Genomic DNA, 22,432 nt, shown 5'->3' with positions numbered 1-22,432 from the left:
AACCCAGAAATAGTACCTTGGGTTAAGAACTTTGCTTCAGGATGAGAACAGAAACTGCACGGCAGCGGTGCAGCGGCAGCGGGAGGCCCCATTAGCTAAAGTGGTACCTCAGGTTAAGAACAGTTTCAGGTTAAGAACGGACCTCCAGAATGAATTAAGTACTTAACCCGAGGTACCACTGTAAATGCAAACTACCACTGCTAGGATACTTGTTGAGGTCACCTGAAATGACTGTATCTCACTAGTTCTAAAACAGTCATGCTGGTGCTTACCATTTAAAGCCCTTAATCGTACATGAGTCGGTCCAAATGTTGCGCCTTTTCTTTGCATTGCTCTGGGGTAGGTGGTGACTGGAGACAGGGCATCTTTAGTCATGGCTCCCTGCATGTAGAGAGCTTTCCCCCACAGATGCCTGACTGGCGCTGAATTTGATGCCTTTTCAGCTTCAGGTGAAGTCTTTTTCTATTTGTCCAGCATGACAATATGTTGCTTAAACTGTTTTAATCAACATTTATACCTGTATACCTGTATACCTGAAGGAGCATCTCCACCCCCATTGTCCAGCCTGGACACTGAGGTCCAGCGCCAAGGACCTTCTGGCAGTTCCCAGTGCAAGAAGTGAGGTTACAGGGTACCAGGCAGAGGGCCTTCTCAGTAGTGGCACGTGCCCTGTGGACTGCCCTCCCAGCAGATGTCAAGGCAATAAGCAACTATTTTACTTTTAAAAGACAACTGAAGGCATCTTCAGGGCCCTGTTTAGGAAAGTTGTTAATGTTTGATGCTATATTATTTTTAATATCTGGGGAAACCCAGCCAGATGGGCGGGGTATAAATAATATATTATTATTAATAATATTAATAATAAATAATAAATTATAATAAATTATTATTATTATTAGGTTCATAGAAGTTATTAGCTTTGCTGCTCTGGTGGGTTTTCAAGCTATTTGTTATTAGCTGCCCTGGGAGGGTTGTAAGAAATGAAAGGTGGCATACAAATGTCTTTAAATAAATCCATCATGGAACTCAAGGAATGGTACATGTGGTCATCTGTCAGAACACTGAACCGACCTCCTTAGCTTCAGCAAGGTGTTGACCTCATGTGCCTTCAGACTATATCCTGATACCTGCAAACTCCAGATTGTTAAAGAGCAATGATCCTAATGCAGAGTCTTACAAGACTCCATTTCTCAATTTCTATTCTTCCCTCTGCTGTGTATATTTTTACCAGCTAGTCTTCTGGAAGAGGACCTGTTCTCTTCTCCTTTGGCAATGAAGTTAGTTGAGAATCCTTTGCTGATGGCCTTTGTCAAATCCAAGGAGCTTCTGCTGCTCTGAGATTAGGGAAGCAGTTGTTCTTTTGTGCCTGTCAGACACACTCTCACTTCACCTGCTTGCTTTGCCTGCCTTCTGAGTTTCTACCTACTTGATTGTTTTTTATTGCCCTATCTACCGCTGCCTTGCTGGATCCTGGATAATTTAATGTACTGAGTACCTTTGACACGTGTGTGTGTGTGTAGCTAATTCAGTAAGTGAAAAAAATCGAATTTGTCTCTCTGTGTTCATGCCCCTGGTGTGTAGTGCATTTGGGAAAACACTGAACCCAGCAATGTTGTCAGTCCCCTTAGGACATCTTATTATTAAATATGTATCCTGCTTTTCAAGAGATGTTCTCAAAGCAGCTTACAGGGAATATAAAATACAGTAATACCAACTGGGCATTAAAAAACTCACTCTTAAAATCAGTAACACCAAAGTACTATAAAATGGAGTAGTTTTTCGGTTTTGACTTCCAGCATCCTACAGATCAAATGCCTGGAATGGAGTGGGGGGGACCAAAGCGTTTCCCATGACCCCCTTTAAAAGGGGTCACTCAGAATTGAGTTGGATTCTCTCCTGTGGAGCAAATTCCACTAACAAAGAACCACCACTGCTAAGCTTGTTTTTAACCTTGGAAATTAATGGCCACTGTTGCAGAAGGGCCTGACTGATCTTTCAGTTTCAATTCACAACATAATCACTTCTTGCATTATGTTTTCCTAAACAGGTATATACTAATATAGGAAATTAATGTGTGTGCATAGCTATCATACTTGTTTTACTGTAGGTATAAGCATCGGGAAGCTTTAATTGGCTGTAGGTTTGCACATAGCAAAATAGGCACACACATAAACTTTGCTGTTTTCTCTCCCCTAGCCAGTAGTGTGATGATAATTGTCATCATTATTGTTGATTCAATTTCTTAACTGCCTTTCACTCCAGGATATCAGGATGGGTTACAGCAATTTAAAAATACAATATTAATAACAGGTAAAAGAAACAGAATTAAAAGAATATGGTGGGTCCTAAATATCTATCTATTTATCTATCTCATATGCCAGAGGCCAGGGTAAAGAGATCTTTTTGGTTAACCATAATGCACTGTCCATAAAATGAGTGTGCAACAACCAGATTCATCTAAATAATTAAAATAGCCTCCCCCAACCTGCTCCCCTCCATATGTTGTTAGACTCCAGATCCCATCAGCCCCAACCAGCATGACTAGCAGACAGGGATGAAGGGAGTTGTAGTCCCAATATCTGGAAAATGCTGAGTTGAAGATGGCTGACCTAGAACAATCTGCCTTATGCTTTGTGGTTTGCTGTAGAAAAAGAAGGCTAGAAGTGAGTCTGACCGCAAAACAAAATGAATTATTCTGCAATGATCATGAACACTTACGCATCACCATTTTGTATCTGTTGGTTGGTAAACAGCATGTGATAACGTCCAAAGCTCTATTTAGGATGGCAGCCTTTGCTCTGGCTCGGGTGTCAGTTGTCATCTTGTTAAAATAGCCTGTGAGCTGACCTGTCCCCACCAAATACTTCTCTGAACATCTAGTAATCTCCATTTCATTTGCTCTTTTATCACAGCTCTTCTTTCCAACTTCTTCATAATGTCTACCGGTTTTGACTTCATTTTTTCCAAGCCTCTCCCCTGAGGAGTCTCTGCACATACTGATATATGAAAAATTGATCATTTTTCTCTCTTCTGTGAGTTTTTGTTGGAGGAATGTGTACACCTCCTCTTCCCCTCAAGAGACATACACTTTGCATTTCATTTATATTCTGTGCCTTTAAAGTCATGTCTTCCACCACCTTCGTTTTGTCATATCTCTGCTTGTTTATTCCTTTTCCAGGCCTGGTTCCATCACCCCCTAATAAATTAAAGGCTTGGAGAAAACTGTGGCTCACATTATACCCCATCATTCTGAAACAGTAAAATAGCCAATTTTAATGGCGGGGGGCGGGGGATCTCTCCATAGAATGATGTAAGATGATTTCTCATAACCGTCGTATTACCGTATATACTCGAGTATAAGCCGACCCAAATCTAAGCCGAGGCACCTAATTTTAGGACAAAAAACTGGGAAAACTTATTGACTTGAGTATAAGCTGGTTCACCACACCACAAACCTGGTGGTGGCGGCAGCGGATGAGGAAGAACAAGCAGGGCTGCTTTTGGGCTGCTCGCTCCTCCTCCGCTGTTGACAGTGGGAGAAGTGGAGGAGGAGGAGAAAGGAGCAGCCCGAAAGGAGCAGCCCGAAAAGGTGGCGGAAGAGGAAGGAGAAGCCGCTCGTCCCTCCGCCTCTGCCGCTCGCAAGAGAAGGCATAGGAGTCCAGTTGGGAGAGGCACAGTGCAGCGCCTCTCCCAGCCGCGGCTCCTGTGCCTGCCTTTGCTTCTTTCTCACCGCTTGTCCCTCTGCAGCCGCCCGCCTCACTCGAGTATAAGCCGAGGCAGGCTTTTTCAGCATAAAAAATATGCTGAAAAAGTCGGCTTATATTCAAGTATATACGGTATGTACATTTTTACAAAAAGATTTCTCAAAACTATTGCAATTAAATAAGAAGTCTTAACTTGGTTCACCTGTTAAGTGCTATAGTGTCTCTTCTCACCCCCTCATGCCTGAATGTCTGTGCTAAAAGAAGAAAAATCAGTGACATTTCTTTTCACCTTCGAAGATTTTGCAAGTATTAAAATCCTTGCAACTTTACTAGGGAAATGAGTAGGCGTCATCGTTTCTGCTTCACAAGTGGGAACTCTTGAGTCCGGAAGTGACTTGGCAAGGTCACTAAAAGTGAGTGTTGCAAAGCATTCTTGAGTTCCAGATTACTCTCTAGTGGAAGGCTTGAGTAAGCCCTTGCCGATAAATTCATAGGGTTCAACTACTTTGGGAACCATGAGGTGTCCCTATTTTTTCTTTTTTGCTAAGCCTTTACAAATGTTAGTTTGGAAAAGGTTTTAAGGGGTTCATTTCCCTACATTTCTTTTCTTGTGGTCTGTGTCGCTACAATGGGAGTTTGGATGTTGCCAAGCATTAAATTGTGTTTGGGCAATCTTAGCTCTGCTCAGTAAGCTGAATTACATGCTTGCACATACAACTCTATTGTGAGCAAACATCATGAGCAAAACAAGGGAGTATGGTAACAGCTTAGAAACAAGCCAGGATAGTGAACCATAGCCTGAAGTTGCTTTAATATCCTGGCATGTTCCAAAGTCAGTAATCTTTTTTTTTCCAGTTTGGAAGAAATTTGAAACAATGGTTAATTAGTGGCTACCAGCTTTAGTTGAGGCTTTCATGAAGAGAGGGACATAATGGTTGTATGCTTGGGGGAAAGGTTATTCACATCTCACTTATTGCTCCAAGATATGGTTGACTGAACCAGCCCATTGTCTTAACCCCCTGTATCCATGGATAGACAAATCAGTCTGTTTCTAGACAGTGCCACTTTCTCATGTACTCATTCATAAGTCTTCTCTGTCCTGTTTTCACTTTAATATCCTTTTTAAAAAAAACCCATCAAGTTTTATCACAATAAAATAAGAATTTTGTTCCCATGAATGCATGTATCAATGTTACTCTCAAATATGCAAATTTTAAAACATTTTGGTATGTTTTATGAGCTGAGAACTGTATTACTAAATTCTTGGAAATTCAAAGGCTGATTATATTCAGATGGATGTAATAGTCCAGGAGCTGCAAATTAGGTCACTTCACTCAAAAACAAGAATCAAACAAAATGCTCTTCCACCCTTAGTTGGATGTTTTGCATTGCTATGTTTCTAGTGCTTCAGAGAGTTTTATCAGTTTTATTTAAGCCAGGAAGAGTAACAAGGACTACAAAGTCCTAAATGCACAGTAAGAACTTATGGAATACATAATATTAAAATGAATGAACTATACATTTGTTTGGGTGAGAATTTTGAGCAACATTTTTTATGGTTTTCTGTACCCATGATGATTTTATCCATTGTCCCTGTGTTTAGCCCAAGAGCATTAATTGCTTATCACATCAGCTTATTTTTATATATTTAGAACCATAATGATTCATTTGTGGCCATGCATGCTTATCTAAAAGACTATAGTACCCTGATTCTGAGCTTACAACAGTCTCCCTCAATGGGTTCCGAGTGACTGGTGTTGAAAAGTTATTGGGGGAAATCACTTGCCTTGAGAGTCATGGACTGTAACAGAAAGTTGGATAAGGTGAGACTGTAAGAGGGCCAGTAATTGCACACGAGAGACCACTGTGACTTTTCTGAATCTTGATCTATTGTCAAGAATGCTGAGAAGGTAGACCAACATGTTTGAATGCTCTTAGATTGAAGGCTGTGGGTAAGTGAAGACACAAATGTCGCTTTCTTTTCTTTTTCTTTTTAGTCTATTTGTGGAAACAAGGGATTTTGAGTGAGTTTGGGTATGGTAGGGCTAGACTTTCAAGCTTCATTTATGAGTCATTGGAGGTTATATGAAGGTTATGCGGAGTCTACTGTGGAATTCAAGGACCAAAATCAAGGCTGTACTATTCACTGCCTCTGTACTTCTCATTTCCTTCCTTTTGAATCTTTGAATGTAATTGCCACCCATTGCCTATTATCAGTGGGCTCAAAGCTTTACTTAGTTACACTATGCTTGCAAGTGTCATACTGACTTGCTGCTACATGAAAAATGTCAAATCTTGCAGCATCTTCATGCTAGATTTTGTCTGCTTTGGAGTCAGATGCCATCATCTTCTCAAAGGGAAAAACATGACTGGAATACAAGCTTGCTTTAAACAGATACTTGGAAGTCTTGAATGGGTTGGATTTAAGTTCCTATGGGGTAAAGGCTTCATCTTGCCTGGATACTGACTTTTCTATAGGCTGGTTTATGCATTAGTGAAACTGATTGTTCTATACCCAGACATCACACCACTGTTCCTGTGCTGTGACATGTTATATCTATTGCCATGATCCTTATATATAAACATAGGAGTGGGAGGTTTATGCAGCATCTGTGCATACCTCCATATATATTTACTGCCCACATCACAGATTATTTTACACCAGCAGTAGTGGGTGTGGACTCTTGCACTGCTGGGTATGTAATATTCCTGGATCTGGAACTGGTACATGACCTGCTACATAACTCTCTTCCTTTTTGGGTTTCAGTCTTGTCCCCTGGCTGGAACTGCTGGTTGAGATAGAACATAAACACTCCCAAGCCCCATTAAGTGCATTAGGAAGTTTAAACACGACCCTCTGTTATTTAAGATACTCATCTTTAAATTAGTGGGATCTAAAAGTGCTGCATTCTTCCCATATTATGGTAGGATAATTTAAGTTGCCTCCCTGTGGAATTCGGTATAGTACATGTCAAGAACTATACGTGTACAGTTCCCAGAATTAGTATATGGTTTTCTTCCTAATGGTAAACTCACAATAACAAATCCTGATGTCTGATTGCTGAGCAAACTTCAAAAGGGATAGTGTTGGCTGATAGCCCCGCAGTACTGCTTTTCGTTTACTCTGCTGTTGCTAAATGAGCAATGAAGTATAATATCTTGCTGTACACATTCACTGAGCAGATTTCTTTGTAATGTAGTAAGTGAAACCTTATGTATTGTGTCGTTTGACCACTGTCATATTTTCAGTTTCCATTTTTGTTGTTATTTTGACATTATCAGGGACCTTGTTCTATTTCCGTGGGAATCATAGTTGTTGAATAAGATCATTCGGTCTTTGGCTAAGCTGATTTTTCCTGCCAGCCTCCAGGATACTGGGACAGTGTGTTTTCCCACTGGAAAAGTACCCATTTATTTTCAGAGCCTGCAGCTGTCTCAGCTGGACAGTGAAAGAGGCATAGATTGGCTGGGATTTGACATTTTACCAATGTCTCTATTTACATTTAGGGTTAATCTCCCCAAACCTGGTTCATTTTTTAAAAAGAGGCTTTCAAGATCAGAACATCTAGTATACTGTTCCCATGAATGCTTTGTACTGTGAATGTGTTTTTATGCAGGGTTTACAAGATTACTCACTGGGAATATTTGTTCATTTTGACCTTCCAAGAATCTTGGCTGAAGCAGTACATCAAATGTGAGGATTCATATCTTCTCCATCTTGGCCAATAGCCATTAATAATATTATTTTCATGCACTTCAGACTACTTGCACTGTTTGGTGTGAATATAGCTATATAAACTTTGATAAAACTGATTCTGTTTATATTGTTCTAGTGAGTTTGCCTGAAAAAAGAGTTTCAATGTTATGGCAACATTGGGGGGCTATACTTTGACAGAAAGCATCAGTTTAGCATCATAAATCTTGTACCCTCCAGCTGTTTGGTACTACAACTTTAACTTGGTTGAGGCTGATGGGTGCTGTAGTGTAAAACATCTGGAGGGCACTGGGGTTGGGGAGTCTTCCTTAGTTGACTGATAGGTCTGACCTTATAATTAAGTCTTGATTGGTTGTTAAGGTTTCATATGTGAAATTCTTAAGTAATAATTGAATTGTGTTCCTTTTGCAAAACAACTCATATTGAATATGTTGCAACAAAAATAAAAAATGTATACACAAACAACATTAAATTAGAAAATTAAACGAGAAGAATTATTCAGACCCAGTTTAGTAGCTACATCTATTCCCCAAGGTGGATTTTTAATTGGATTTTACTCAAAGCTGTCTCATGTGAAGAGCTTTTGCTGTCAGTTGTATCATTATGAACAATAAAAGCACATCATTTTCAGACTGTCCAACTGTGCCTTTTTAATACATGTTTTTATATCATTATGTGCATATTCCTCGTTTGTACTGAATATGTACCTGATTTTTGAATTTATGTGCCACTTGTGCTTATTTGGAATGGCCTGCTTTCCTTGGGACAGTACTGAATTTTGAAATCTTGAAACCAAGTGTTTTGAATTTTGCAGCTCAGTAGAAGTAGGATATCTAAGGACAAGAATTTGCTTCCTCCTGTATGTGAGAAAATGCATATTTTAAAATTATTATTTCTACTTTTCAATTAGACCTATATTTGACTTGTGCATTGTCACAGCAAGCAGTACTGGTCTACTTGATGTAAATAAAAGTTTCTTATGTACTGAGTAGCAAGGTAATGATTCAGGTAGCTGGGTGCCTGTACAAAATATTGTAAGAATCAGTGCTTAGTCTGAATACAATTTTATCAGATCTAGAAGTTGATTACGGGAGAATCCCCACTTATGCAGGGGTTCCATTCCCAGCCACTGCGCACATCGGCAAGATGCATGCCACTCCGTTCTGCCCCCCCCTTTGGCACTGAAAATGGCATGCATGTCAGCGGTCACACGCATGCTGACCGCAAACAAATGGGGAGGTGCTTGTATATTATAATGCAACCACCTTAATATAAATAGTTGTTAATTGTTTTGTACAACGTAATCAACATTAAAGATCGGTAGATACAAATATAAAACAGTATACAAGAAATAACAATGGAATAATAAGGAATGGCAATCTCGCAGCTATTTGCATGAGTAATTCGGTCCTAAAATGCTTTTTAAGGAGACATATCCCACTTCTCTATCTCTCACTCTCCCCAGTGAACAGTTCACTTCTAAATATCTTTCAGGGGTTATATGTCACTGAAAAGGAAGTTTACTCTTAAAAACATACATTTTATAATGAAAGTATGATTTATAACCACCTTTGATCTTCTGAGAAGGAGCTGCAAATTACAGGGCCTTTAAGACCCTAGATGTTAATGGGAAAATGAACGGGAAAGAGGAACAAATAAACTTCATGACCTTTTAGAGCTTTCTCTCCCTATCCAGCTATATTCACAATCAAGTGGTCCATGTCAAAAAGTGTAGTTAATAGTTGCAAGCAAAGTGTGTTTTGGGGAATAGGAACTCTACAGTGTCATCGTGTTTCCTAGAGTAGCTTATCTTACCTAGAATTCTTGAAGATTAAAATCTCCTGTCACCACATTGATTAAAGAGAGGCTGTTTTTGGAATGGTTTTTTTGAGTTAACATCTTGTTCAGATTAGGCAGGTTTACACAATTTATCAGCCACCATGCTCACGGAAGCCCACCAGCCATGTTGTCTAGCCCTCTAGGGACTTGATAGATCTTCCTGGGTTTTTTGGGTGGGTGGGGTGTGGGTGGGCAGGCAGGGAGGTCTGACCATGCCTGAAAAAACGAGGTTGACAACACCTAGCAGACTTCTTAGGTATTTGAAATGCAGTTAATGTAGTTTATGCAAGATATCATTTATGTGGAGCTGAAGGGATAGGTGCTTGTCGAAGCCCACGGCACTGATTATTAAGTGTGTTGGATCCAACACTTTGGTATTGCCTGTCAGGCCTTCTCCAAACGAGATTTTGAGTAGGAAACCTGAGTACAGTTGACTCGCGACTTGTGTGAGGGTTATGTTCAAGGGATGACATATAAAGCTGAATTTGTGTATAGTCAAAACAGCCCTGGAACTGCTCCCACGCAGGCACCCCTACCTTTCCAAAGCTGGTGCACAGGGTGGGTCTTGACCGCCACACAAGCCAGAGAGCTTTTAAGCTGTTTGCTTCCTTATCAGACTCTGGGAAGTGTGGTGCCCCAGCTGCTGCCTTTGCTTCGGCACCATTGTGTGCTGGAAACTTTGAAAGCAATCACCCCAAAAAAGCTCAACAACTTTCCGCCACCGCTGATTGTCCGGACTTTCACTTCTTATTTAGAGATTTGTTTTCTTAATTTTGGGTTAAAAACAAAACAGGGGTCGTCTTATACATGGGGGTGTCTTATATATGGAAAAATACAGTATTTCTGTGCCAGGTTTCCTCACAGTGAAAAGAGCTTTTAGGCTTTCCTCCGTGTGTGTGTTTAATTTGCGCAGTGCCAGTCCACTGGCTGTCAAGTTTGTAAAGCTGCAATCACACAGGTTAAATGTGCACAAGATGTGAGTTAACTGTACAAATAAATGGGATGAGCATCTTCATTTGTAATTGCACACTTGTGGTTTTAGTTATTTTAAAAGATATCTGAACCGGGCTCATTCCTTTTCACAATAGAGTGTATTTTAAAGAGTCAAAGCTGAATAAATTTACATGTATGTACCTAGAGGAGGCACTATCATGAACAGTTTGACAACTCCATTCTGAAGTACAAACACACCACACACCAGCCCTCATTTGCAGCAGCCCAATTTGTCCATGAACCATCTGCTTCTTATTTAGTATTTAAATTGATCACCACTAGAGATTTAATACAGTGGTAGCATCTATTTGTTCATCCTTTTGTTTTTGTAAACAATTATTCTGTAGTGTTTAATCAAGGATGGATTTTGTTTGATATGTTATGAAATTGAGTTATATCTTGTGCCCTCTAAAGTTGATGATGATTTTTGGGAATCCTGTGCAGCATTTGTCCTATTCTCCAAAGTTATGCAGAAGTGCTGGGTATTTCTTTGATCAAGAATGTCCTTTAAAGCTTCCAGCTTTATAGGCAGTTGACTAATTGTAGACTGAGAAACAACAGATTTTCAGAACTCCCATGTGTGAACAAGTGTTCTTTTAGAGGAGAATTTTTGTCCAGTGAGTATGCCCTAGAGACAGTCTTGGACTTTGTGAACAGCAGCAAACTGTCTTCATGCTGCTCATCAAACCCTGGGGTAAAAAAATGAGACCAAATTGTTTTAAAGACTTGCCAGGAATTTTGTCAAGGGTAAAACAAGATATCACCAGGCAATTAAGTCTAATATTTCTTTGATGTACTGTGTCTCCCTAAACAAATGCTGGAGCTATAGTTCTTCTATATAGCTATAGCTAATATTCATCCCTTACGATACTACCTGCGAATTATAATTCCAGGTGTTGGCCTTCACCCAACACCATGAAGTGGTGCTTTAGGAGAAAATGACATCCTTTGTTAAATTTGGACAGGGAACTTTGGCTCTTCTGTCTGGGTGGATGGTAGAGGAAGAAGATCCGCTTCACCCAACAATTCAGGAATCTAGAATGTGGCACAGGTCTTTGGCACTTCCTTTTCAGAGGTTCTGCTGTGTCACAGCTGGCATTTAGCAAAGCCAGTACCAAGTGCTTTCCCCTATGGCAACATAGTCCATCTTAGAAAAGTTGTAGTGCTGGGTGAATGGGCCAGGGACACTCTTGAGACCCCAACCTGCATTGTTCCATTTGTTTATTGCACCATGATTTCCCATTTTTGCTATGAGAAGTAGCTTGTAAGTCTCACATTGAGGTGTTGACCAAGCATGAGGCCTGCAAAGCTTTTTAACAATATACCATAATAGCATCAAATTATCTGAGCTCATTTTCTGCAGGCCCTTCTGAGTTCTGTATGAGTTCTGTACCTGTGCAGAGCAGCATCTCAAAACCTTCTTTAACCTGGAGTTAAAGAGCAAGGGTAGGGGTGAAATCTCTGCGGTTTCATGGACACAGCACAGGGGCTTCCCAATGGAGTGATGAATGCTCTCTTCTTTTTTCTTCAGCTCTAGGAGGTTCCAAGATTTGTTTGGCTCAAGACCCAATAAGTGTGTCTCCAAGATGACTATTTGAAGAACATCAGCTACAGTAAGCAGTCTGTCTTTGGATATATTTGCTAAAGGTAGCACCACATACACAGGATGTTGCTGTAAGAAGGAGCTTCACTGTACCATCTCCAAAATATGCCCCAGCTTCAGCTATGTGTTTCTTTTGGAAAAAATAGACTATACTCACAGTAGAGCAAAGTTGCTATTCTGAGTGCAAGCTGAACAGTACTAAATAGGGATGATTGTGTGTGTGTGTGTGTGTGTGTGTGTGTGTGTGTGGTTGAAAACTACAAAATGACTAATCATTGAAGTATTCTACAATTAAGTTCAGTTTCATGTCCTGGCCTGTATATTAACAGCTAGATGAGTTCACAATAAGATGTCAGACCAGCAAATGAGTTTGATGTTAAGGTCATGTAGATTTTCCAAATAATAATTGTGTCAATGAAATGGTTGAGAGTTACAGAATGTCACAGGCATCTGTGCAGCCCTGGATATACATATATTATGGGTTAGTTTATTTATAAATTTGTATACCACCCTTCATCTGTAGCTTACAGGGCGGTTCAAAATATAAAAGCAAAGATAAATGCACAAAATGCACAATAAAAACAGGAACAACACACACACACACACACACACACACATTTCCCCATTCTTTCTCCCAACAGAGGTCATCATACAAAGTGTCCAAAGCAGTTTCTGGGCCCAAACTGGGCCCAAATCCCGACAGAAATTCAGTTTCCTCCAAGAGCTCCTGGATCTGGTCCATGAACACAGCTCAGTAATCTTGCTCAAGAAGGGGAGGTTGGCCTTTGGCCAGTAATTGCTTAGATTTTCTTAATCCAGAGAGGGTTTCTTGAGGAGTGGTTTTACCACTGCCTCATTTAAGCAGGCAGGGACCCTCTTTCACATGGAGACATTAATTACCTTCCTGGCCCAGCCAGCTGTCCACTAGCCAATAGGGGTAATTAAAGGGTAATTATAAATCTCCTAAATCATACTAAAAAAACATTGCAGCAGTGTGCACTAAAAAGTACAATGGAAATCATTAAAACATCATAAAATGCAGGACAAATTGACCAACTATGAACAGGATTCTCTAGAATGCTTGATGAAACAAAAATGCTTCTCAACAGGTGGAGAAACTTCAGCACTCCAGTTGCTTGGCTAATTTCAATAGGAATAATGTTCCAAGGTATTCTTTGGAAAGCCAGGTGCTGAACGGGCTCCAGAGTGTTGGAGAGGGTGCTCAGGAGTGATTATGTTGATATTTCACCTTATCCTGCCATTGTGAGACTAGAGCATTGACAGGATCTATCCCTGGAAAATCTCCCAGAATATTCAGTCGCTGAGGGCAGATGGTCTGAATAGACCTCCACGGCTGCAGTGTGGGCTGCAACTCCAAACTTCACCTTAGACAAGTATTTTGCCACTGTACTGAGCCAACCACACAGGTCCATTGTGAACTGCTCTTTCAGATCTATGGGCAGTCTGAAGAGTGTTTGGGGAGTTGGAAATACAGTATGCTAAGTTGGTGGAAGGGCTCCTAGCTGTTTTATGAGGAACAACAGCTTTCTTGGTGCGTTGAACTTATCACTGTTGCAGTCAGTGCTGGACTAAACAGACTTCTGACAATCTTTATGTTCACCAGGGCAGAGGGCCAAATGGCAGATTGCTTCCTGCATTCATTTAGCATTCCAGAAGTTGAATTCCCATCCCTGTCATGCAATAATTCTTGTGCTGTGGATTGTTTTAGTTTCAAACCCTATGGGGATTGCCTATTTTTAAATTATTTTGGCAGTGATGCAAAGATCTGCAGTGGGGCTCTGGATTCTTCCCTATCCCAACCCCCTGCTCCAGAGACCAGCACCCCACATTGATTGACTGACTGCTCTCAATAGGAAAACATTTCAAAAGTTGTTTGTCAGTGGGTGAACTGCCATGGAACGGGCAGGAGGGCGTCAAAAGTTCTGTGGGGTTGTTTTACCTGTAATTAATCACTCAGCAGAAAGAAACCCATATAGGTTATGTGTGTACACTTCAAATAATTTTCTGTCTGTCTCCATCCAGGCCTGTAGCCTTTCTAGAAAGTTGTGGGAATGACAACAACAACAAAAAGTAGGGGGCAGTTTATCTAGTTCACAGGCCTTTTAAAGACAAAATCACAAACTTTTTTATTTAACTCTCATTTTTACAGCCATACTACAACGTCAAAAGTTTTTACTAAGCAACTTCAGCAGGTTTCTTCTTAAAACAACACATACTGTCAAATATGTGTTGTCAAAACATTTCTTCATCTCAGGTATAGCCTCAATTGCATGTACATTTTGATAATTGCATGTACCAAGTAGAGTTGGTGATTAAAGCAATTCAGGAACAAAGTTTTTCACATAAGTTCTTTAGAGATTAGAGCTTGAAAACCAGCTGATAAACCTTTTATGACAGATCTCCATCATATGATTGGGCAATTAGTTTGTCATAATTTGACTGTAAGCCAGTCAATGTTGACAAAATTTCAGATGTTATATTTTAAGCACTTTGTGAACAAAGCTCGTAAATTGCAACACATATTTCTGTCGGCTTCATGCTTGCAAGTTATAGGCAATGGCCAATTAAATATGCGTTCAAATGATGCATGATTGCACACACGCGCATGGCGCCGAACCCGGAGGTGAACCGAAAACATCCCTAAACACGCTGCTAAAAGAGTGGAATAGGGCCACGGTGTGCTTATGTGCACTACGCCAATGCACTTGGGGGTTGGGAACAGAACAAAATGGTTGTTGACTGTAATCAGAGAGCATTGCTATATTTACAATACTGTGGTACCTTGGTTCCCGAACTCAGTCCATTCGACTTCCAAAATGTTCACAAACCAAGGCGCGGCTTCTGATTGGCTGATTGGCCCCAGAAACAATACCGACAGCCAAAATGGATGTTTGGCTTCCAAAAAACGTTCGCAAACTGGAATACTTACTTTTGCGACATCCGGGAGCCGATTTGTTCGGGAGCCAAGCTGTTCGGGAACCAAAGTACCACTTTACATTGTTTGTCCCTAATCTCATAAGCTAGCAATTTTACACAAGTACTTTAATTAATTTGCTTCATAATAATTTCTAGAATTATTTTAGTCATGATGTGGATTACTTCGTATTGGATTTCAGTGCTGACGTGTTTAGCATTTGCAAGAATTGTTATCACAATTCCTAGCAATTTTTGATCTTTTTTCATAGAAAATGCAAATAACTGTAAAAAGAGCCAGCTTGCCTCTACTCCTAATTGTTCACACCCTGAATCACCCCGAAAGACAATTGATTGACATCTAAAAATTGAATTACTTCAACAATACACTTCACATAATATTGGCTATTTTTAATCACTTGTTACACATTTTTTTCTGAATTGTTTCTTTTGTTATCCAGAGAATTATCCATCATACTTTTATGGGCTATTGTATATTTAAGGAGAGAAACAAAGGCCTTCTTATTCTTATTTATTCTTATTCTCATTATTAATTAAATTTGCATATTGACCTACCCTGTACCCGTAGATCCCAGGGTGGTTCACAGCTCAAAACTACAATATAAAAAATACAAAATATATAATAAAAATAAAAGCATATATAACCCCCCTTCCACAACACATTTAAAGGGGCATCAGATGTTGTCTTTCTAAAAATTATGCTAGAAATGTAATTATTATTATTTTCTTAAATGGGGAGGGATTTTTTTTTTGGGGGGGTAGTCTCCCATTTATCCCTCACTACATAGAAATCCCACCAGCTGCTATTTGCATCTAAACAAGAGAGACCAGCACCAAATACCATTTAAAACTAAAGCTAGCGATCAAGTCAGCTGGAAATGAAAGAAGCATCACATTTCGGCTGGTACTCAGTTCACATCCTGTGCATATGCACAGTTGTTGAGGGGGATGTGTCACACACACCTTCCGTAGATTAACTTGGCACCTCTGACAATGGCTATTCTTAGCATCACAATTCCACCACTGTTATGCTTTTAAATCTCCCAGATAAGTACTGCATGTACAAGACAGCACCGAACAACACAACTGCCTTAGCGATGAGTTAAGGGCGGAAGGAACAGCACAGTGGTGGTGCTACTTACATAGACCAGACCAGGTTACATGAATGTTTTTTGTTTGTATGTTCTCAGCTTGCATACTGCTGAATCCACTTACCTTTTGAGCAATCTAGGACTATTGATTGTAGGATGGTATCAGGGAGTCCACAGTTCATAGTACACATTAGGACATGCAGGTGGATCCTGCACATGTCTGAGAAAGGATGAGTTAAAGGGAGATAACGACAGAGGTGTATTGTTTTATAAAAGGTGTGTAGAAAGTAGATAGGAAGCAGTGTCTGATCCGTCTCTCATAATACCCAAACTGGTTATCCAGTCACGCTCCAGAAACTCAGGACAAGACAAAAGGAAGTCCCCCTTCGTACAATACACAATCCAACTATGGGTTCCACTCATGCAGGATTTAGCAATGGTCACCAGCAGGGACTGCTTTAAAATGAGGTCAGACAAATTCCTGGAGAATAAGGCCATCGATGGCTACTACAGATACTATGGTAACTGTATACTACCCCAAAGATCAGAGGAGCCTTGCTTCTGAAAACCAGTTTGCTGAGAAACATGGCACTCGAGTTTTGCCCTGCTTGTGGGCTTCCCACATGCGTCTTTTTCATGAATATGAGAACAGGATGCTGGACTAGAAAAGAATCAGAAAGATTGGATACCCTGTCCCCCCTTTTTTTGTTTTTGTTTTTTCCAGGCCTTCCCATCTTTAGTCTGGACCATATGGACCTTTGGTGTGATGCAGCATTGCTCTTAGGTTCTTTCTCAAAAGTCCCACAGTAGGAGTTACTCCAAATTTTCCTAGCCTGCTGTCCAGCAGGTGTTTGGGACTCTTAATTCCCACCTGCCCCTGCCAGCACGTCCAGTGGTTAGGAATTATGGTAATTGTAGTCCAAAACATCAGGATGGTGCCAAGCTGGGGAAGTTTTACTCCTAATTGACTACAGGGTTGCATTCTTCACTGCTTTGTATTACTTTTCTATATTTGTTGTTGTTGTTTAGTCGTTTAGTTGTGTCTGACTCTTCGTGACCCCATGGACCAGAGCATGCCAGGCACTCCTGTCTTCCATTGCCTCCCGCAGTTTGGTCAAACTCATGCTGGTAGCTTCGAGAACACTATCCAACCATCTTGTCCTCTGTCGTCCCCTTCTCCTTGTGCCCTCCATCTTTCCCAACATCAGGGTGTTTTCCAGGGAGTCTTCTCTACTCATGAGGTGGCCAAAATATTGGAGCCTCAGCTTCACGATCTGTCCTTCCAGTGAGCACTCAGGGCTGATTTCCTTCAGAATGGATACGTTTGATCTTCTTGCAGTCCATGGGACTCTCAAGAGTCTCCTCCAGCACCATAATTCAAAAGCATCAATTCTTCGGCGATCAGCCTTCTTTATGGTCAACTTTTCTATATATCTTCCTCATATTGCAGGCTATACACACCTGCTTCTTAATAAATGATGCTATTTACATGCACTTTGTGCTTGGGTTTCCAAGTAAATGCACAAAGCTACCCTGAGTGGAGCACACAGTGAGAGGGAAAAGTGTCACAGACATTAAGAAGTGCCATCAAAGCCCCTTAGGAGCACAGTTCAAATGAAGTGTATCAATCTTTCTGCCTTTCTCACAAACACACACTTTGATGCAGTTTGCTTCTAAAGCATAAATATTGGATCTGGGTGTGAATTTCGTGGTGTGGTTTTTTGAATTGATTTATAGGAGTGGTGCTGAACAATAAAATCTGGAGTGCTTGCTCTAACCTTTTTTGCCTAAAGCTTCTGCATGCTTGTAAAATTATTGGGTTCTTTTGAGCTCCTGTTTTTGAAACCACAATAAACAAGCGCTAGTGAGAATTAGAAGGGATCTGCCTAGATTTATTTATTTTTAATTTGTGTTTATTAAATTGCCATGAATGCTGATTAACCAATTTTCCTCACACAGTGTTTATTTTTTGTTTCAGCTCTTTGCGTGCAAATGAGACCAGCCAGAGTGTTTTTGATAGATTGTGTGAGAATCTGGCAGAGACCATAGCACGAAATGAATGACCCTTTATGGCCTGAGTGAAATGTTGCTTTTGTAAGGCCTAATTGTAAATTTTGACCATTTCCTATTATGATGTTCTTTCCCCTTCTCCCTGCTAGCTCCTTCCTTGTCCTATTCATTTTATTTATTTTACTGCAACCCATTAACCAGGTCAGCCTCCAAACAGCAATAGCTATTTTCTCCTACAGTTTTGCTTTTGTCCTCTGCAAAACACTACCATACCTATAATAATATAAGATGTTATTCCATAGATAACCCTGTTGAAGGAGGATATTAGAGATGCCTGATTTTCTCTACTGACATCCTCCAAGCAATATTTACTATCACAGTTTATTGATTTACTGCTGTGCAGCTTTCAATCCTTTCTTCTTCTTTTTAATAGAGTTGATAGCTTTTTTTTGCTTTTTTTCGTTTTTATACAGCCATGACATACACTTGCACCTCTCCATCAGGATTTTATGTGCCAGCTGATTTTTAATAACTGCATGGTTGCTGCTAAGATTAATCCCTCTTTACAACAGTGCCTCTTTCCTAAAGAGCCTTCACAGCTGATTAGGGCCACAAATAACTCGTCAAAACAAAGTTGGCAGTGTTCGATGTGCTGTGAGCTTGCAGTTATTGCCCTTTTAATGATGCAGTGGTGTGCACTTCCAGCTGTGCAGCAGCAGTGCATGGTCCCTGGCAGCTGTTAGATAGCTCATCAAATAGCTGTTGAGCATCATCCCCTATTTGTCATAAAACTAAATGTGCCACCAGGGTTAGGAGGCTATTGACAACTGCTCCTCTCTTGCTTTACCATAGCTACCTTCTGACATGGTAATTAAGGAGGAGTTATTGTTGGCTTATAGCAGTTTTTGTTTCTTCCCCTTTCTTTAAAAAGGAGCTGCTGTCAAATTATCTCTACCAGGAGATGTGAAACTTGAAATTTACTAAGCTAGCCTTTGCCCAACCAGTCATGTGATCTGTATAGCTTGTGGCCACCAAATCAAACACAGCCCACCAATCATGTATTGCTATCCACCAGGGGCACAATAAACTCCCATGTTTTGGCTACCTGACAAGTCTTTGGCAGCCCTTTCCATTTTTACGGTCCCTTGAAAGGAAGTTAAAACAGCCTATTGTGCCTTTGCTGGGACACCAGAGATGGTTGGTCAGCCGAGTTTGACTTTGTTGGCTAATGTAGCTCCAGTAGGAAAGGGCTTAAAGGTCTTTGTGTCAACTATCATGAACAAATTTGGAAACGACTGCAGTTTAGACTCCTGTCTAAAGCAGTCTGACTCGTGGGTTCCTATGTACCCTGCCATAAGCCTGCTTTTGCCCTTTTATCCTGCGTCCACATTGGTTCATTGATCTGACCTGATCACTTGGCTTTAAGCTTTGCTCCAGTTTTCCAGTTTCTGCTTTTGGGTTTCTGTCAAGGCTGATGCGTCTAGTTTAGGACTTCATGCTTTGTGTTGCTGCCTCAATCCCAGATTGTCCCTTGGTTGTGGTTTAGATTCTGATCTATTGACTCTGATCCCATTATGATTGCCACAGATGGACCACAGATTCCCTCTCTTTGACTCCAGGAAATATTCCTCAAATTTTGCTATGCCACTTGTAGCCTGTGGGATTATACCGTATTTTTCGCCCCATAGGACGCACCGGCCCATAGGACGCACCAAGTTTTTTTGGGGGGAAATAAAGGGGGGGAAAATTATTTCCCCCCCTGGCGCTTGTGGGTCCGGCAGTGGGGAGAAGCGCTCTTCTCCCCGCCGCCAGCCTTCAGACCAGGTCCGGGGACAGCGGGAAGACGCGCTGCGCCTCCCCGCTGTCCCCGGAGCTTGCAGGGCTGGCAGCGGGGAGAAGGGCTCTTCTCCCCACCGCCAGCCTTCAGACCAGGTCCAGGGACAGCGGGAAGGCGCGCTGCACCTCCCCGCTGTCCCCCGAGCTTGCGGGGCTGGCGGCGGGGAGAAGCACGCGTCTCCCCGCCGTCAGCCTCCAAACCACATCGGGAGACAGCGGGATGGCGGCGTTCCGCCTCCCCGCTGTCCCCCGACCTTGTGGGGCTGGCGCTGGGGCTCTCCTGAAGCCTGGAGAGCGAGGGGGGTCGGTGCGCACCGACTCCTCTCGCTCTCCAGGCTTCAGCGAAAGCCTGCATTCGCCCCATAGGACGCACACACATTTCCCCTTCATTTTTGGAGGGGAAAAAGTGCGTCCTATAGGGCGAAAAATACGGTAATTCTGTATTGGTGGCCTGCCTTCTCATGTCATAAATAAATAATAGATTTTAAGTCTCCACAGTTCTGATTGTTTTCTGCTGTTTCTATGGGAGTGTATTCTTGGCCATAAAAATAGATTTTAGAGTAGGCTTGAACTAGTACTATTGACTTTAAAAACTTATACTGCTTATTATTGGTTTTGGAGGTATTTTCTTTCTTGTAACCATGCTTGGGAACAGGAAGAAAAATGTGTGTGTGCATATATTAATTATAAATTTCCCTTTAAGTAGTACACATATTTGTATGCATTTGGTCAGTTAATTTGTTTTAAGAATTTTATTTCTTTCCCTGAAGTATGCTAAGAGTGTGATGTCGTGGTTAGGGTGTTGGATGCAGGTGGCACTGTGGTCTAAACCACTGAGCCTCTTGGGCTTGCCGATCAGAAGGTCGGCGGTTTGAATCCCTACGACGAGGTGAAGTCCTGTTGCTCTCTCCCAGCTCCTGTCAACCTAGCAGTCCGAAAGCACACCAGTGCAAGTAAATTAATAGGTACCACTGCGATGGGAAGGTAAACGGCATTTCCGGGCGCTCTGGTTTCCTTCACAGTGTTTTGGTTTAGTCATGCTGGCCACATGACCCGGAAAACTGTCTGTGGACAAACACTGGCTCCCTCGGCCTGAAAGTGAGATGAGCGCCACACCCCACAGTTGCCTTTGACTGGACTTAACAGTCCAGGGGTCCTTTACCTTTACCTTTTACCTTAGGGTGTTGGATTTAAAATCTGGGCACAGCCAATTCAAATACCTGTCCAGCCACAAAGTAGAATGGGTAACCTTGGCCACAGTGCCCATCTCTCAGCACAGCCTATCACATAAAGTTGTTACAAGGGTAAAAGGAACTTCTTGGAGAAAAGGCACGGTAAAAATGTAACCACAAAAATGAGAATAAAATGTAATAATAAATAAGAAGCTGTGAAACAGAGAAGATTTTTGGGTGCTGGCATTGGCAGGAAGCTTGCACTTAAAAGCACCACATCTCATTTGACTGAAAAACCATCTACCTCTGCCCACTCCTTCATAAGCAGCTGCCCACATTTGCTATTGCATCCTGTTAGCAGCAACGCAGAAGAGTTTGGGTGACAACTCTCATTAAGTTGGCATGCCCGGTGAAAATGTCTTTGCCACTTAGGCTTCCTACTTGCAACGTGTGCTGTTTCTGTCGGGCTCTGCTGTTATTTATAGGGCACCTGTCACAATCGTGTTTAGAGAGAAGCCTTGTCTGCGTTTTATGCAAGTTCCCTGCTTTTTTGGGGATGGAGGAGGCAGGATTCTGCCTGAACAGGGAATGCATTATGCAGCAAATCTTATTTTATTTTGTGGGAACACACATTCAAATATGGAGCACATGTTGCGTCTTGTAACATTTCCTCCCGTTTGTAGAACATATGTATTTATTGCCCATTGCCTAGAAGTGGATAGGATGTGTGCTGGTTTAATGTTCTGCAAATTTTTATCTTCAGTACTACAGACCAATGAAAGCATGATTATTGCTACTTGAGCTCGTTTATAGTATATTTCATTTTCATTGGTGAAGTGCCAGTGTGAGATGGCAGATTGACATTCTGAGTTGCTCTGTGCTTTATGTTAAATCTCTTGCTATAGTGTGCCAGAGCTTAATTTATTTAAATATTTGAATCATTCACACCCCCTTCCTACCCTGCCCCCCCCTTTGGAGGACTGAGTCTAAGTTTCGCTGCAAATGTTGTGGCTCCATCTTTTAACTATTTCAGGTGCGTCATCTTAAAACCCAAAGGTGTTCTTCAGAGAACTGAAAGTGATTTGAAATCAAATTGCTACTCATAGTGGCCTGGCTCGGATGATCATTCCAGGCTCCATCAACCACAGTGTATGAAGCTATGAAAGAGTCTTTGTGCTGAGTGCTTCTTCCACGTCCCACCCCTTCATATGCTGTCTTCACTTCACAGATTCTGATTTACGTTCACCTAGAGTTTCTTGTTATTATTAGTTAGTTTCTTGTACTAATAGGAAAACCTGGCCTTAATGTTGGTTAGCAAATCAGACAGGTTAATAGGCATTTCAATATTTTTGTATTGTCTCAAAGCAAAATCCACATGACCATTGTCCGTAGCGGGTCAAATGATAATAGATATGCACACTATGAAAAACTAAACTTGTCTCAAATCACTTTCAGTTCATTAAATCCCCCCCGCCCCCAACTTAAATCTCTTGAGTTTAGGCTGACCAAATTAG

General features: G+C 41.3%; 1 protein-coding gene across 9 annotated transcripts in view; it reads left to right on the top strand.

Moving 5' to 3' along the window:
• The window catches only part of SEMA5B (semaphorin 5B), a 355,160-nt gene that overhangs the window by 65,391 nt on the left and 267,337 nt on the right, over nt 1-22,432 (top strand). For 8 of the 9 annotated variants that reach the window (XM_081006115.1, XM_081006112.1, XM_081006113.1 and 5 more), the window contains exon 2: nt 11,783-11,864. The exons of the other annotated variant lie outside the window; for it this stretch is intronic. The gene's annotated coding sequence lies outside the window, so the exon portion shown is untranslated. The remainder of the gene's footprint in view (nt 1-11,782; nt 11,865-22,432) is intronic. 9 annotated transcript variants of the gene reach the window in all.

Source organism: Podarcis pityusensis (assembly GCF_964106645.2).
Source record: "Podarcis pityusensis genome assembly, chromosome: 1".
NCBI classification, from domain to species: Eukaryota; Metazoa; Chordata; class Lepidosauria; order Squamata; family Lacertidae; genus Podarcis; species Podarcis pityusensis.
The sequence above is the reverse complement of the archived record's forward strand: the minus strand, read 5'-3'. Positions and strand labels throughout refer to the sequence as shown.